Raw genomic sequence first — 16,913 nt, 5'->3', positions numbered from 1 at the left:
CCAGGAAGTAACCACCACACCTCCCTATAGACCAGGAAGTAACCACTACACCTCCCTATAGACCAGGAAGTAACCACTACACCTCCCTATAGACCAGGAAGTAACCACTACACCTCCCTATAGACCAGGAAGTAACCACTACACCTCCCTATAGACCAGGAAGTAACCACCACACCTCCCTATAGACCAGGAAGTAACCACCACACCTCCCTATAGACCAGGAAGTAACCACTACACCTCCCTATAGACCAGGAAGTAACCACTACACCTCCCTATAGACCAGGAAGTAACCACTACACCTCCCTATAGACCAGGAAGTAACCACTACACCTCCCTATAGACCAGGAAGTAACCACTACACCTCCCTATAGACCAGGAAGTAACCACTACACCTCCCTATAGACCAGGAAGTAACCACCACACCTCCCTGTAGACCAGGAAGTAACCACCACACCTCCCTGTAGACCAGGAAGTAACCACCCCCCCTCCCTATAGACCAGGAAGTAACCACTACACCTCCCTATAGACCAGGAAGTAACCACTACACCTCCCTATAGACCAGGAAGTAACCACTACACCTCCCTATAGACCAGGAAGTAACCACTACACCTCCCTATAGACCAGGAAGTAACCACCACACCTCCCTGTAGACCAGGAAGTAACCACTACACCTCCCCTATAGACCAGGAAGTAACCACCACACCTCCCTATAGACCAGGAAGTAACCACCACCTCCCTATAGACCAGGAAGTAACCACCACACCTCCCTATAGACCAGGAAGTAACCACTACACCTCCCTGTAGACCAGGAAGTAACCACCACACCTCCCTGTAGACCAGGAAGTAACCACCACACCTCCCTGTAGACCAGGAAGTAACCACCCCCCCTCCCTATAGACCAGGAAGTAACCACTACACCTCCCTATAGACCAGGAAGTAACCACTACACCTCCCTATAGACCAGGAAGTAACCACTACACCTCCCTATAGACCAGGAAGTAACCACCACACCTCCCTGTAGACCAGGAAGTAACCACCACACCTCCCTGTAGACCAGGAAGTAACCCCCCCCCCCCTCCCTGTTGCAGAACTGCTTCCTGGAGTGTGCCTACCAGTACGACGATGACGGCTACCAGTCTTACTGCACCATCTGCTGTGGAGGACGAGAGGTGCTGATGTGTGGCAACAACAACTGCTGCCGGTGAGTGTTGTCGCTGTGGCTCCGCCTCGTCGTCACGGTCTGTGTCACAGGGTGGAGAGGGCACAGGGTGGAGAGGGCACAGGGTGGAGAGGGCACAGGGTGGAGAGGGCACAGGGTGGAGAGGGCACAGGGTGGAGAGGGCACAGGGTGGAGTGGGCACAGGGTGGAGAGGGCACAGGGTGGAGAGTGCACAGGGTGGAGTGGGCACAGGGTGGAGAGGGCACAGGGTGGAGAGGGCACAGGGTGGAGAGGGCACAGGGTGGAGAGTGCACAGGGTGGAGTGGGCACAGGGTGGAGAGGGCACAGGGTGGAGAGGGCACAGGGTGGAGAGGGCACAGGGTGGAGAGGGCACAGGGTGGAGAGGGCACAGGGTGGAGAGGGTGCAACAAGCCATACCACTGGGAGATCAGGCTTTTTGCTCCTCCGCTCCCCTGAACGCTCTCCCTGACTACCTGAGAGCTCCACGGGATGTTTTTAAGAAAGGCCTCAAAACTCACCTTTTTAGTAGAGCCTTCTGTTGACTTTTTATCAAATCTTTTGCTCCACACATTTTATGTTCTTTTACCAATTTCTTTTATCAGTTTTATTTATTCTATGTTTCTCTATGTTATTCTATGTTTTTTCTATGTCTTGCCTATTTTTATATTCTTTCTTTCCTTTATTCTCGCTAGTTTTTAAGTTCTTTTAACTGTAGCGCTTTGAGATTTGCCCCACAACTGTAAAGCGCATTACAAATGGAATCTATTATTATTATTACTGATCACTGCTACATAAGTTACATACAGCTAACGTTACGTACAGTACACACATCACTACATAAGTTACATACAGCTAACGTTACGTACAGTACACACATCACTACATAAGTTACATACAGCTAACGTTACGTACAGTACACACATCACTACATAAGTTACATACAGCTAACGTTACGTACAGTACACACATCACTACATAAGTTACATACAGCTAACGTTACGTACAGTACACACATCACTACATAAGTTACATACAGCTAACGTTACGTACAGTACACACATCACTACATAAGTTACATACAGCTAACGTTACGTACAGTACACACATCACTACATAAGTTACATACAGCTAACGTTACGTACAGTACACACATCACTACATAAGTTACATACAGCTAACGTTACGTACAGTACACACATCACTACATAAGTTACATACAGCTAACGTTACGTACAGTACACACATCACTACATAAGTTACATACAGCTAACGTTACGTACAGTACACACATCACTACATAAGTTACATACAGCTAACGTTACGTACAGTACACACATCACTACATAAGTTACATACAGCTAACGTTACGTACAGTACACACATCACTACATAAGTTACATACAGCTAACGTTACGTACAGTACACACATCACTACATAAGTTACATACAGCTAACGTTACGTACAGTACACACATCACTACATAAGTTGCATACAGCTAACGTTACGTACAGTACACACATCACTACATAAGTTACATACAGCTAACGTTACGTACAGTACACACATCACTACATAAGTTACATACAGCTAACGTTACGTACAGTACACACATCACTACATAAGTTACATACAGCTAACGTTACGTACAGTACACACATCACTACATAAGTTACATACAGCTAACGTTACGTACAGTACACACATCACTACATAAGTTACATACAGCTAACGTTACGTACAGTACACACATCACTACATAAGTTACATACAGCTAACGTTACGTACAGTACACACATCACTACATAAGTTACATACAGCTAACGTTACGTACAGTACACACATCACTACATAAGTTACATACAGCTAACGTTACGTACAGTACACACATCACTACATAAGTTACATACAGCTAACGTTACGTACAGTACACACATCACTACATAAGTTACATACAGCTAACGTTACGTACAGTACACACATCACTACATAAGTTACATACAGCTAACGTTACGTACAGTACACACATCACTACATAAGTTACATACAGCTAACGTTACGTACAGTACACACATCACTACATAAGTTACATACAGCTAACGTTACGTACAGTACACACATCACTACATAAGTTACATACAGCTAACGTTACGTACAGTACACACATCACTACATAAGTTACATACAGCTAACGTTACGTACAGTACACACATCACTACATAAGTTACATACAGCTAACGTTACGTACAGTACACACATCACTACATAAGTTACATACAGCTAACGTTACGTACAGTACACACATCACTACATAAGTTACATACAGCTAACGTTACGTACAGTACACACATCACTACATAAGTTACATACAGCTAACGTTACGTACAGTACACACATCACTACATAAGTTACATACAGCTAACGTTACGTACAGTACACACATCACTACATAAGTTACATACAGCTAACGTTACGTACAGTACACACATCACTACATAAGTTACATACAGCTAACGTTACGTACAGTACACACATCACTACATAAGTTACATACAGCTAACGTTACGTACAGTACACACATCACTACATAAGTTACATACAGCTAACGTTACGTACAGTACACACATCACTACATAAGTTACATACAGCTAACGTTACGTACAGTACACACATCACTACATAAGTTACATACAGCTAACGTTACGTACAGTACACACATCACTACATAAGTTACATACAGCTAACGTTACGTACAGTACACACATCACTACATAAGTTACATACAGCTAACGTTACGTACAGTACACACATCACTACATAAGTTACATACAGCTAACGTTACGTACAGTACACACATCACTACATAAGTTACATACAGCTAACGTTACGTACAGTACACACATCACTACATAAGTTACATACAGCTAACGTTACGTACAGTACACACATCACTACATAAGTTACATACAGCTAACGTTACGTACAGTACACACATCACTACATAAGTTACATACAGCTAACGTTACGTACAGTACACACATCACTACATAAGTTACATACAGCTAACGTTACGTACAGTACACACATCACTACATAAGTTACATACAGCTAACGTTACGTACAGTACACACATCACTACATAAGTTACATACAGCTAACGTTACGTACAGTACACACATCACTACATAAGTTACATACAGCTAACGTTACGTACAGTACACACATCACTACATAAGTTACATACAGCTAACGTTACGTACAGTACACACATCACTACATAAGTTACATACAGCTAACGTTACGTACAGTACACACATCACTACATAAGTTACATACAGCTAACGTTACGTACAGTACACACATCACTACATAAGTTACATACAGCTAACGTTACGTACAGTACACACATCACTACATAAGTTACATACAGCTAACGTTACGTACAGTACACACATCACTACATAAGTTACATACAGCTAACGTTACGTACAGTACACACATCACTACATAAGTTACATACAGCTAACGTTACGTACAGTACACACATCACTACATAAGTTACATACAGCTAACGTTACGTACAGTACACACATCACTACATAAGTTACATACAGCTAACGTTACGTACAGTACACACATCACTACATAAGTTACATACAGCTAACGTTACGTACAGTACACACATCACTACATAAGTTACATACAGCTAACGTTACGTACAGTACACACATCACTACATAAGTTACATACAGCTAACGTTACGTACAGTACACACATCACTACATAAGTTACATACAGCTAACGTTACGTACAGTACACACATCACTACATAAGTTACATACAGCTAACGTTACGTACAGTACACACATCACTACATAAGTTACATACAGCTAACGTTACGTACAGTACACACATCACTACATAAGTTACATACAGCTAACGTTACGTACAGTACACACATCACTACATAAGTTACATACAGCTAACGTTACGTACAGTACACACATCACTACATAAGTTACATACAGCTAACGTTACGTACAGTACACACATCACTACATAAGTTACATACAGCTAACGTTACGTACAGTACACACATCACTACATAAGTTACATACAGCTAACGTTACGTACAGTACACACATCACTACATAAGTTACATACAGCTAACGTTACGTACAGTACACACATCACTACATAAGTTACATACAGCTAACGTTACGTACAGTACACACATCACTACATAAGTTACATACAGCTAACGTTACGTACAGTACACACATCACTACATAAGTTACATACAGCTAACGTTACGTACAGTACACACATCACTACATAAGTTACATACAGCTAACGTTACGTACAGTACACACATCACTACATAAGTTACATACAGCTAACGTTACGTACAGTACACACATCACTACATAAGTTACATACAGCTAACGTTACGTACAGTACACACATCACTACATAAGTTACATACAGCTAACGTTACGTACAGTACACACATCACTACATAAGTTACATACAGCTAACGTTACGTACAGTACACACATCACTACATAAGTTACATACAGCTAACGTTACGTACAGTACACACATCACTACATAAGTTACATACAGCTAACGTTACGTACAGTACACACATCACTACATAAGTTACATACAGCTAACGTTACGTACAGTACACACATCACTACATAAGTTACATACAGCTAACGTTACGTACAGTACACACATCACTACATAAGTTACATACAGCTAACGTTACGTACAGTACACACATCACTACATAAGTTACATACAGCTAACGTTACGTACAGTACACACATCACTACATAAGTTACATACAGCTAACGTTACGTACAGTACACACATCACTACATAAGTTACATACAGCTAACGTTACGTACAGTACACACATCACTACATAAGTTACATACAGCTAACGTTACGTACAGTACACACATCACTACATAAGTTACATACAGCTAACGTTACGTACAGTACACACATCACTACATAAGTTACATACAGCTAACGTTACGTACAGTACACACATCACTACATAAGTTACATACAGCTAACGTTACGTACAGTACACACATCACTACATAAGTTACATACAGCTAACGTTACGTACAGTACACACATCACTACATAAGTTACATACAGCTAACGTTACGTACAGTACACACATCACTACATAAGTTACATACAGCTAACGTTACGTACAGTACACACATCACTACATAAGTTACATACAGCTAACGTTACGTACAGTACACACATCACTACATAAGTTACATACAGCTAACGTTACGTACAGTACACACATCACTACATAAGTTACATACAGCTAACGTTACGTACAGTACACACATCACTACATAAGTTACATACAGCTAACGTTACGTACAGTACACACATCACTACATAAGTTACATACAGCTAACGTTACGTACAGTACACACATCACTACATAAGTTACATACAGCTAACGTTACGTACAGTACACACATCACTACATAAGTTACATACAGCTAACGTTACGTACAGTACACACATCACTACATAAGTTACATACAGCTAACGTTACGTACAGTACACACATCACTACATAAGTTACATACAGCTAACGTTACGTACAGTACACACATCACTACATAAGTTACATACAGCTAACGTTACGTACAGTACACACATCACTACATAAGTTACATACAGCTAACGTTACGTACAGTACACACATCACTACATAAGTTACATACAGCTAACGTTACGTACAGTACACACATCACTACATAAGTTACATACAGCTAACGTTACGTACAGTACACACATCACTACATAAGTTACATACAGCTAACGTTACGTACAGTACACACATCACTACATAAGTTACATACAGCTAACGTTACGTACAGTACACACATCACTACATAAGTTACATACAGCTAACGTTACGTACAGTACACACATCACTACATAAGTTACATACAGCTAACGTTACGTACAGTACACACATCACTACATAAGTTACATACAGCTAACGTTACGTACAGTACACACATCACTACATAAGTTACATACAGCTAACGTTACGTACAGTACACACATCACTACATAAGTTACATACAGCTAACGTTACGTACAGTACACACATCACTACATAAGTTACATACAGCTAACGTTACGTACAGTACACACATCACTACATAAGTTACATACAGCTAACGTTACGTACAGTACACACATCACTACATAAGTTACATACAGCTAACGTTACGTACAGTACACACATCACTACATAAGTTACATACAGCTAACGTTACGTACAGTACACACATCACTACATAAGTTACATACAGCTAACGTTACGTACAGTACACACATCACTACATAAGTTACATACAGCTAACGTTACGTACAGTACACACATCACTACATAAGTTACATACAGCTAACGTTACGTACAGTACACACATCACTACATAAGTTACATACAGCTAACGTTACGTACAGTACACACATCACTACATAAGTTACATACAGCTAACGTTACGTACAGTACACACATCACTACATAAGTTACATACAGCTAACGTTACGTACAGTACACACATCACTACATAAGTTACATACAGCTAACGTTACGTACAGTACACACATCACTACATAAGTTACATACAGCTAACGTTACGTACAGTACACACATCACTACATAAGTTACATACAGCTAACGTTACGTACAGTACACACATCACTACATAAGTTACATACAGCTAACGTTACGTACAGTACACACATCACTACATAAGTTACATACAGCTAACGTTACGTACAGTACACACATCACTACATAAGTTACATACAGCTAACGTTACGTACAGTACACACATCACTACATAAGTTACATACAGCTAACGTTACGTACAGTACACACATCACTACATAAGTTACATACAGCTAACGTTACGTACAGTACACACATCACTACATAAGTTACATACAGCTAACGTTACGTACAGTACACACATCACTACATAAGTTACATACAGCTAACGTTACGTACAGTACACACATCACTACATAAGTTACATACAGCTAACGTTACGTACAGTACACACATCACTACATAAGTTACATACAGCTAACGTTACGTACAGTACACACATCACTACATAAGTTACATACAGCTAACGTTACGTACAGTACACACATCACTACATAAGTTACATACAGCTAACGTTACGTACAGTACACACATCACTACATAAGTTACATACAGCTAACGTTACGTACAGTACACACATCACTACATAAGTTACATACAGCTAACGTTACGTACAGTACACACATCACTACATAAGTTACATACAGCTAACGTTACGTACAGTACACACATCACTACATAAGTTACATACAGCTAACGTTACGTACAGTACACACATCACTACATAAGTTACATACAGCTAACGTTACGTACAGTACACACATCACTACATAAGTTACATACAGCTAACGTTACGTACAGTACACACATCACTACATAAGTTACATACAGCTAACGTTACGTACAGTACACACATCACTACATAAGTTACATACAGCTAACGTTACGTACAGTACACACATCACTACATAAGTTACATACAGCTAACGTTACGTACAGTACACACATCACTACATAAGTTACATACAGCTAACGTTACGTACAGTACACACATCACTACATAAGTTACATACAGCTAACGTTACGTACAGTACACACATCACTACATAAGTTACATACAGCTAACGTTACATACAGTACACACATCACTACATAAGTTACATACAGCTAACGTTACGTACAGTACACACATCACTACATAAGTTACATACAGCTAACGTTACATACAGTACACACATCACTACATAAGTTACATACAGCTAACGTTACATACAGTACACACATCACTACATAAGTTACATACAGCTAACGTTACGTACAGTACACACATCACTACATAAGTTACATACAGCTAACGTTACGTACAGTACACACATCACTACATAAGTTACATACAGCTAACGTTACGTACAGTACACACATCACTACATAAGTTACATACAGCTAACGTTACGTACAGTACACACATCACTACATAAGTTACATACAGCTAACGTTACGTACAGTACACACATCACTACATAAGTTACATACAGCTAACGTTACATACAGTACACACATCACTACATAAGTTACATACAGCTAACGTTACGTACAGTACACACATCACTACATAAGTTACATACAGCTAACGTTACATACAGTACACACATCACTACATAAGTTACATACAGCTAACGTTACATACAGTACACACATCACTACATAAGTTACATACAGCTAACGTTACGTACAGTACACACATCACTACATAAGTTACATACAGCTAACGTTACATACAGTACACACATCACTACTCACAGCCCTCCTCGGTCGTGGTAAGACCCGGTCATACCAACAAGGTTTGTCGGAAAAACTGCCAACATTAGCTTCTCCTCCGTTATCGATTGGTTTGACCTGCTGTCGATTTCTCTTCAGATAACCTCAGATTTTGTAATCCCTCCCCTCGGATGATTTGATTGGTCCGTCGACGAGAAGGTGACGTCGACGTCAGGTCGCACCGTGTTGATAAAGATTAAAGTTTTTCAACTGAGAGCGAAACGCAAGACGTGTAGTTTGGAAGAGAGACGTGTAGTTAGGGTTAGCAGCTGCATCAGAAAGGTGTCCCATGTGATCTCAGCCTCTCATACGACCTCCTTGAATCTGTGGAACATGTTTGTTACGCTTTTTCTTTTGCAAAGAAACTTGTCTAAATTCATTCCCAGCATCTCTCTCTTCCCTTGTATTGGACACGTTGTTTTTGGTGGTTGTGGAGCAAGAAGACGCCACATTTAGTTATTAATTCAATTAATTGAAATTCATTAAAGGGGAACTATTTTACTATTTCTTTCACTATTTGGGCACTTTTACACAATTCCTGTGAGTCTATGGAACACCTCTGTAATATATATATATTTTTTTATTCATTGTTTTGTATTTCTAATCAAGTCCTCAAAAACAGCATTTTTCTACCTCAAGATCTCGAGCCGTTTTGAGCTGATGTGGACTGGGGTGCAGGTGCTGGTGCTGAGGAGCCACATTAACATGCAGCAGTGACTATATGATGTGGACTGGGGTGCAGGTGCTGGTGCTGAGGAGCCACATTAACATGCAGCAGTGACTATGATGTGGACTGGGGTGCAGGTGCTGGTGCTGAGGAGCCACATTAACATGCAGCAGTGACTATATGATGTGGACTGGGGTGCAGGTGCTGGTGCTGAGGAGCCACATTAACATGCAGCGGTGTCTCTCTGACATCACATATAGGCACATTTTCAAACGACTCAGTTCAGTGAGGGTGAATATTGTGAGAGGAGAATTGGAAGAATGCGCCAATATGAGAATTTTGAGACATAGATCATATTAATATAAGTTCACATAGCTAGGAAACAATGCTAAACACTCAAAAAGGCCATTTATAAGATAGTTCCCCTTTAAATGAAAAGAAAAATGTTTAAACATTTCCCCGGCTCCTAAAAGTACAGCTAATTGATTCATTATAAAGCTTCTTTCGTCCTTCTATGACATCACAAGCTGCAATAATTCTGAACAGCTTGTTTAGGCTCGTTGATCTGAGGCCTTCAAGGAGTATCTATGTCATTCCCCCTCAGAGCCCAAATAACAAATTTAATTTAATTTCAAACCTTTAATTAAACTTAAAAGGCAGCTGAGGTTTCCCTCATTTACAGTCACGTCGATTGTAGATACAGAAATGAGCCAAAATAAAAAGCATATAAAATCACACAGCATATAAAATCATAACAATAAGTCAACAAGATGAGGCAAAAAGCTATCCATACTAAGGAAAACCCATTCTCCATGATATGATATGATATGACTCCTTTAAATTGGATTATACCACGGTGGTATAACAGTGGCGCCATGGTGATCCAATGACTGCACCGTGTTTAAACCATTTATACCACACAGCGTCCTGGCATGAAGTTCACCAGGAGTAAAGGAGGAGGGGTTTGGTCAACAAACACGAAGGAAATAGTCAAAGAACACGTTGCAGGAATTCTCACACTAGGAGGGAAAAAATGCAAAAAGATTTAACATACATGCGAGACTTTCCGTCAGAGTGTCAGAGACTTCTTTGCTTACGTCACTACGAGGGGTCAAGGGTCAAGTCAAGCGTTCCTTTACTTATCCCCTCGGGGAAATTCAGGTGTCATAGCAGCATGTGTGTGGGGGGGGTTACAGGTAGGGTAGGTAGTTAGATAATAGAATAATAGAACATAGAACAAAGTGCAAGTAATAATGACAATAGTTCAATAGTTTTGTTTTATTTGTCACATATAAAGTACATGTACATTACAGTGAAATGCTTGGTTTTGTATGAGCCAGTGACGTGGGAAGGGGCTGCAGCACCCCCACCTGGCAGGGAGTGTAACTGCAAGGTTGTTTTGGCTTTTATTCCATTGTAATACCGTATCCTACTCAATGTCACCGAGCGGCACTGCAGATTTACCCTACTCTTGGAATTCATTACCGGCCAGATCCTCATATGGGCGCTGTCTCGATAATGCAGTGTTATTAAAGCAGTGTTAAAGTTATGCGTGTAGCCGATGGCCTGGAAGCGTGTATATTTTCCCTAACGGAGTTGCACTTCCGCGTTCGGTTTGCGCGATCTGAGGGAAGGAGGCCGTTCGCGCTAGTGTAGAGGGGCTAGTCGCTCAAATATATATCGTTTTATATATAATTGTACCAACACAGATATTAGGCAGTATACACATTGTCCTGCAATACATGTACAGTGAATGCACAGCTACATTCGCCATTTCGCCCTATATTTCTATCGCTGCTGCGGTCTACAGAGAAATGCAATTCATGCCATGAAACTGCCTAAAATATATTATATACAATATATATAATTGTATCAACACAGATGCACTGCATGGCACACATTGTCCTGCAATACATGTACAGTTGATGCAGCTAATCACTCGTGTTTGACCTACATGAAACTACCTGAATTGAACAAGACAAATAGATGTTTATATATTTTTTTATTTCGTGCACGTTGTGCAAATGGAGAGGCTGTGCTCTTTGCACACAACCCGTTTCGGGAAACCCAGCCAGGCATCGGAGGGCGGTGTCGGCCTCCCCGCTGGCATCGCTGTCTTCCTCCTCCTCCTCCTCCCCCTCCTCCTCCTCCTCCTCCTCCTCCTCCTCCTCCTTCTCCAGCTCCTCCTCCTCCTCCTCCTCCTCCCCCTCCTCCTCCTCCTCCTCCTCCTCCTCCTCCTCCCCCTCCACCTCCTCCTCTTCCTCTTCCTCTTCCTCTTCCTCCTCCTCCTCCTCCTCCTCTTCCTCCCCCTCCTCCTCCTCCTCCTCCTCCTCCTCCTCTCCTCTCCTCTTCCTCTTCCTCCTCCTCTTCCTCTTCCTCTTCCTCCCCCTCCTCCTCCTCCTCCTCCCCCTCCTGCTCCTGCTCCTCCTCCTCCACCTCCCCCTCCTCCTCCTCCTCCTCCTCCTCCCCATCCTCCTCCTCCTCCTCCACCTCCCCCTCCTCCTCCTCCTCCTCCTCCTCCTCCTCCTCCTCCTCCTCCTCCTCCTCCACTAGCGTGAACGGCCTCCTTCCCTCAGAGCGAGCCCACTTGTATCACCGGCAGCTGGAGAGCAACATCGGAGCAATTGGTCATTGCTCGCATGTGCCCCCCACTGGTCGGTCTAGGGAGGGTTGATAGATACTACCACACGCTTCCTCCGATACATGTGGAGACGGCCAGCGGCTCTCTTTTCACCTGCCAGCGCGGACTCTCATTGGCGAGGTGTAACGCGTGGGAGGCTCACACTACCCTCACCATCTCCCTCCCTCGCTGTGCAGGCGCCCTGACCGACCTGTAGGAGTCGCTGTTTACAACGACCAGAATACCACTCCCTGGGCAGGTGTTTCTTTTTTTTCACTTTTTTGTAGTGAAAGTATTTATGCATTATTGTATTGTCATTGTCCACATAGAACAGATAACAACATTAAACAGAGAAAGAGACAAAGTAAACAAGAAGACAAACAAACACTGACTTGGACGCACAACAGAGTTATCTCAAAAGTATATATATATATAGTATACATTACATATATACACATACACATATATAATAAATAATAGTATATTAATAGTATATCATATATATAGCACATGTTCAAGTACCCAAACACGCGTCTCTAATGTATATATGTATCACATAGATCACGCTGTATTATCGTTCTGGAACAGGATGTAACTGTTGTACATCATCCACAACAAGCACGAGGACTGAACCCCACGTTGTTTTCTCGGGTTGCAGGTGTTTCTGTGTGGAGTGTGTGGACCTCCTGGTGGGGCCCGGGGCCTCCCAGCTGGCCATCAAGGAGGACCCCTGGAACTGCTACATGTGTGGCAGCGAGGGCTCCCTGGGGCTCCTGCAGCGCCGCCCCGACTGGCCCTGCCGGCTGCAGCACTTCTTCGCCAACAACCACGACCAGGACTTTGTGAGTAACTGCACCGGCGGGGGTTAAAGGAACACGCCCACATTTTGGGAAATTACTGCTGTAGCTTACCATCTTCTCCAGAGAGAGACAAGAAGATGGATACCAGTCTCCTCTCTGTGCGTTCAGTAGAAAGCTATCTGGCTGCACGTTAGCCTAGCTTAGCACAATGAATGGAAGCGGACATGGCCGGTTAGCTTAGGCATTGTCCAACTAACACCTCACTGACTAACCGGCCATGTCTGCTTTTTCCCAAAATGTTGGCGTGTTCCTTTAAGGGAACATAGGGCTGAGGGAACATGGGGCTGTGGGAACATAGGGCTGTGGGAACATAGGGCTGTAGGAACATAGGGCTGTGGGAACATAGGGCTGTAGGAACATAGGGCTGTGGGAACATAGGGCTGTAGGAACATAGGGCTGTGGGAACATAGGGCTGTAGGAACATAGGGCTGTAGGAACATAGGGCTGAGGGAACATAGGGCTGTAGGAACATAGGGCTGTAGGAACATAGGGCTGTGAGAACATAGGGCTGTAGGAACATAGGGCTGTAGGAACATAGGGCTGTGGGAACATAGGGCTGTGGGAACATAGGGCTGTAGGAACATAGGGCTGAGGGAACATAGGGCTGTAGGAACATAGGGCTGTGAGAACATAGGGCTGTATGAACATAGGGCTGTATGAACATAGGGCTGTGGGAACATAGGGCTGTGGGAACATAGGGCTGTGAGAACATAGGGCTGTAGGAACATAGGGCTGTGGGAACATAGGGCTGTAGGAACATAGGGCTGTAGGAACATAGGGCTGAGGGAACATAGGGCTGTAGGAACATAGGGCTGTGAGAACATAGGGCTGTATGAACATAGGGCTGTAGGAACATAGGGCTGTGGGAACATAGGGCTGTAGGAACATAGGGCTGTGAGAACATAGGGCTGTATGAACATAGGGCTGTGGGAACATAGGGCTGTGGGAACATAGGGCTGTGAGAACATAGGGCTGTAGGAACATAGGGCTGTAGGAACATAGGGCTGTGAGAACATAGGGCTGTATGAACATAGGGCTGTGGGAACATAGGGCTGTGGGAACATAGGGCTGTAGGAACATAGGGCTGTGAGAACATAGGGCTGTATGAACATAGGGCTGTGGGAACATAGGGCTGTGGGAACATAGGGCTGTAGGAACATAGGGCTGTAGGAACATAGGGCTGTAGGAACATAGGGCTGTAGGAACATAGGGCTGTAGGAACATAGGGCTGTGAGAACATAGGGCTGTGGGAACATAGGGCTGTAGGAACATAGGGCTGTAGGAACATAGGGCTGTAGGAACATAGGGCTGTGAGAACATAGGGCTGTAGGAACATAGGGCTGTGGGAACATAGGGCTGTAGGAACATAGGGCTGTAGGAACATAGGGCTGTAGGAACATAGGGCTGTGGGAACATAGGGCTGTAGGAACATAGGGCTGTAGGAACATAGGGCTGTAGGAACATAGGGCTGTAGGAACATAGGGCTGTAGGAACATAGGGCTGTGAGAACATAGGGCTGTAGGAACATAGGGCTGTAGGAACATAGGGCTGTAGGAACATAGGGCTGTGGGAACATAGGGCTGTAGGAACATAGGGCTGTAGGAACATAGGGCTGTAGGAACATAGGGCTGTGAGAACATAGGGCTGAGGGAACATAGGGCTGTAAGAACATAGGGCTGTAGGAACATAGGGCTGTAGGAACATAGGGCTGTAGGAACATAGGGCTGAGGGAACATAGGGCTGTAGGAACATAGGGCTGTAGGAACATAGGGCTGAGGGAACATAGGGCTGAGGGAACATATGGCTGAGGGAACATAGGGCTGAGGGAACATAGGGCTGTAGGAACATAGGGCTGTAGGAACATAGGGCTGTAGGAACATAGGGCTGTGGGAACATAGGGCTGTAGGAACATAGGGCTGTAGGAACATAGGGCTGTAGGAACATAGGGCTGTAGGAACATAGGGCTGAGGGAACATAGGGCTGTAGGAACATAGGGCTGTAGGAACATAGGGCTGTAGGAACATAGGGCTGAGGGAACATAGGGCTGTAGGAACATAGGGCTGTAGGAACATAGGGCTGTGGGAACATAGGGCTGTGGGAACATAGGGCTGTAGGAACATAGGGCTGTAGGAACATAGGGCTGTGGGAACATAGGGCTGTAGGAACATAGGGCTGTAGGAACATAGGGCTGTAGGAACATAGGGCTGAGGGAACCTAGGGCTGTAGGAACATAGGGCTGTAGGAACATAGGGCTGTAGGAACATAGGGCTGAGGGAACATAGGGCTGTGGGAACATAGGGCTGTAGGAACATAGGGCTGTAGGAACATAGGGCTGTGGGAACATAGGGCTGAGGGAACATAGGGCTGTAGGAACATAGGGCTGTAGGAACATAGGGCTGTAGGAACATAGGGCTGTGGGAACATAGGGCTGTAGGAACATAGGGCTGAGGGAACATAGGGCTGTAGGAACATAGGGCTGAGGGAACATAGGGCTGTAGGAACATAGGGCTGTAGGAACATAGGGCTGTAGGAACATAGGGCTGTAGGAACATAGGGCTGTAGGAACATAGGGCTGAGGGAACATAGGGCTGAGGGAACATAGGGCTGTGGGAACATAGGGCTGTAGGAACATAGGGCTGTAGGAACATAGGGCTGTAGGAACATAGGGCTGTAGGAACATAAGGCTGATTTCTCCTCCTTGTTGCCGTTGTCTCTCCCAGGAACCATCGCAGCCTTACCCCCCGGTCATGGCGGAGAAGAGGCAGGCGATCCGGGTCCTGTCCCTGTTCGACGGCATAGCAACAGGTTCGACCAGCCCCCCCCCCCCCCCCCCCCCCCCCCCCCCCACTCTCCCCCTTTAACACAAAACCCCAGACTCCAAACTGTCTAAATCAGCGGTTCTCAAACTACGGGTTGCGACCCAAAGTGGGGTTGTGGGTAGGTGACAGTGGCAAGTAAAAAAAGAAAAAATAAATATTGATTTAAAAAAAAATTATAAATGTTCTGGCAACATATTTTGGCTAAATATGCCTTGTTTTATAAACGTGTATTGATAACATAGTGCTGTAATTAAATGTTCTAATAAATATGC

General features: G+C 43.5%; 1 protein-coding gene across 1 annotated transcript in view; it reads left to right on the top strand.

Moving 5' to 3' along the window:
* Positions 1 to 16,913, top strand: part of LOC311225104 (DNA (cytosine-5)-methyltransferase 3A-like) — a gene marked incomplete at its 5' end in the record, with an annotated part of 142,360 nt that overhangs the window by 103,316 nt on the left and 22,131 nt on the right. The window lies entirely within an intron of this gene.

This window comes from Notolepis coatsorum, assembly GCF_963971535.1.
Source record: "Notolepis coatsorum genome assembly, chromosome: 3".
NCBI lineage: Eukaryota > Metazoa > Chordata > Actinopteri > Aulopiformes > Paralepididae > Notolepis > Notolepis coatsorum.
The sequence above is the reverse complement of the archived record's forward strand: the minus strand, read 5'-3'. Positions and strand labels throughout refer to the sequence as shown.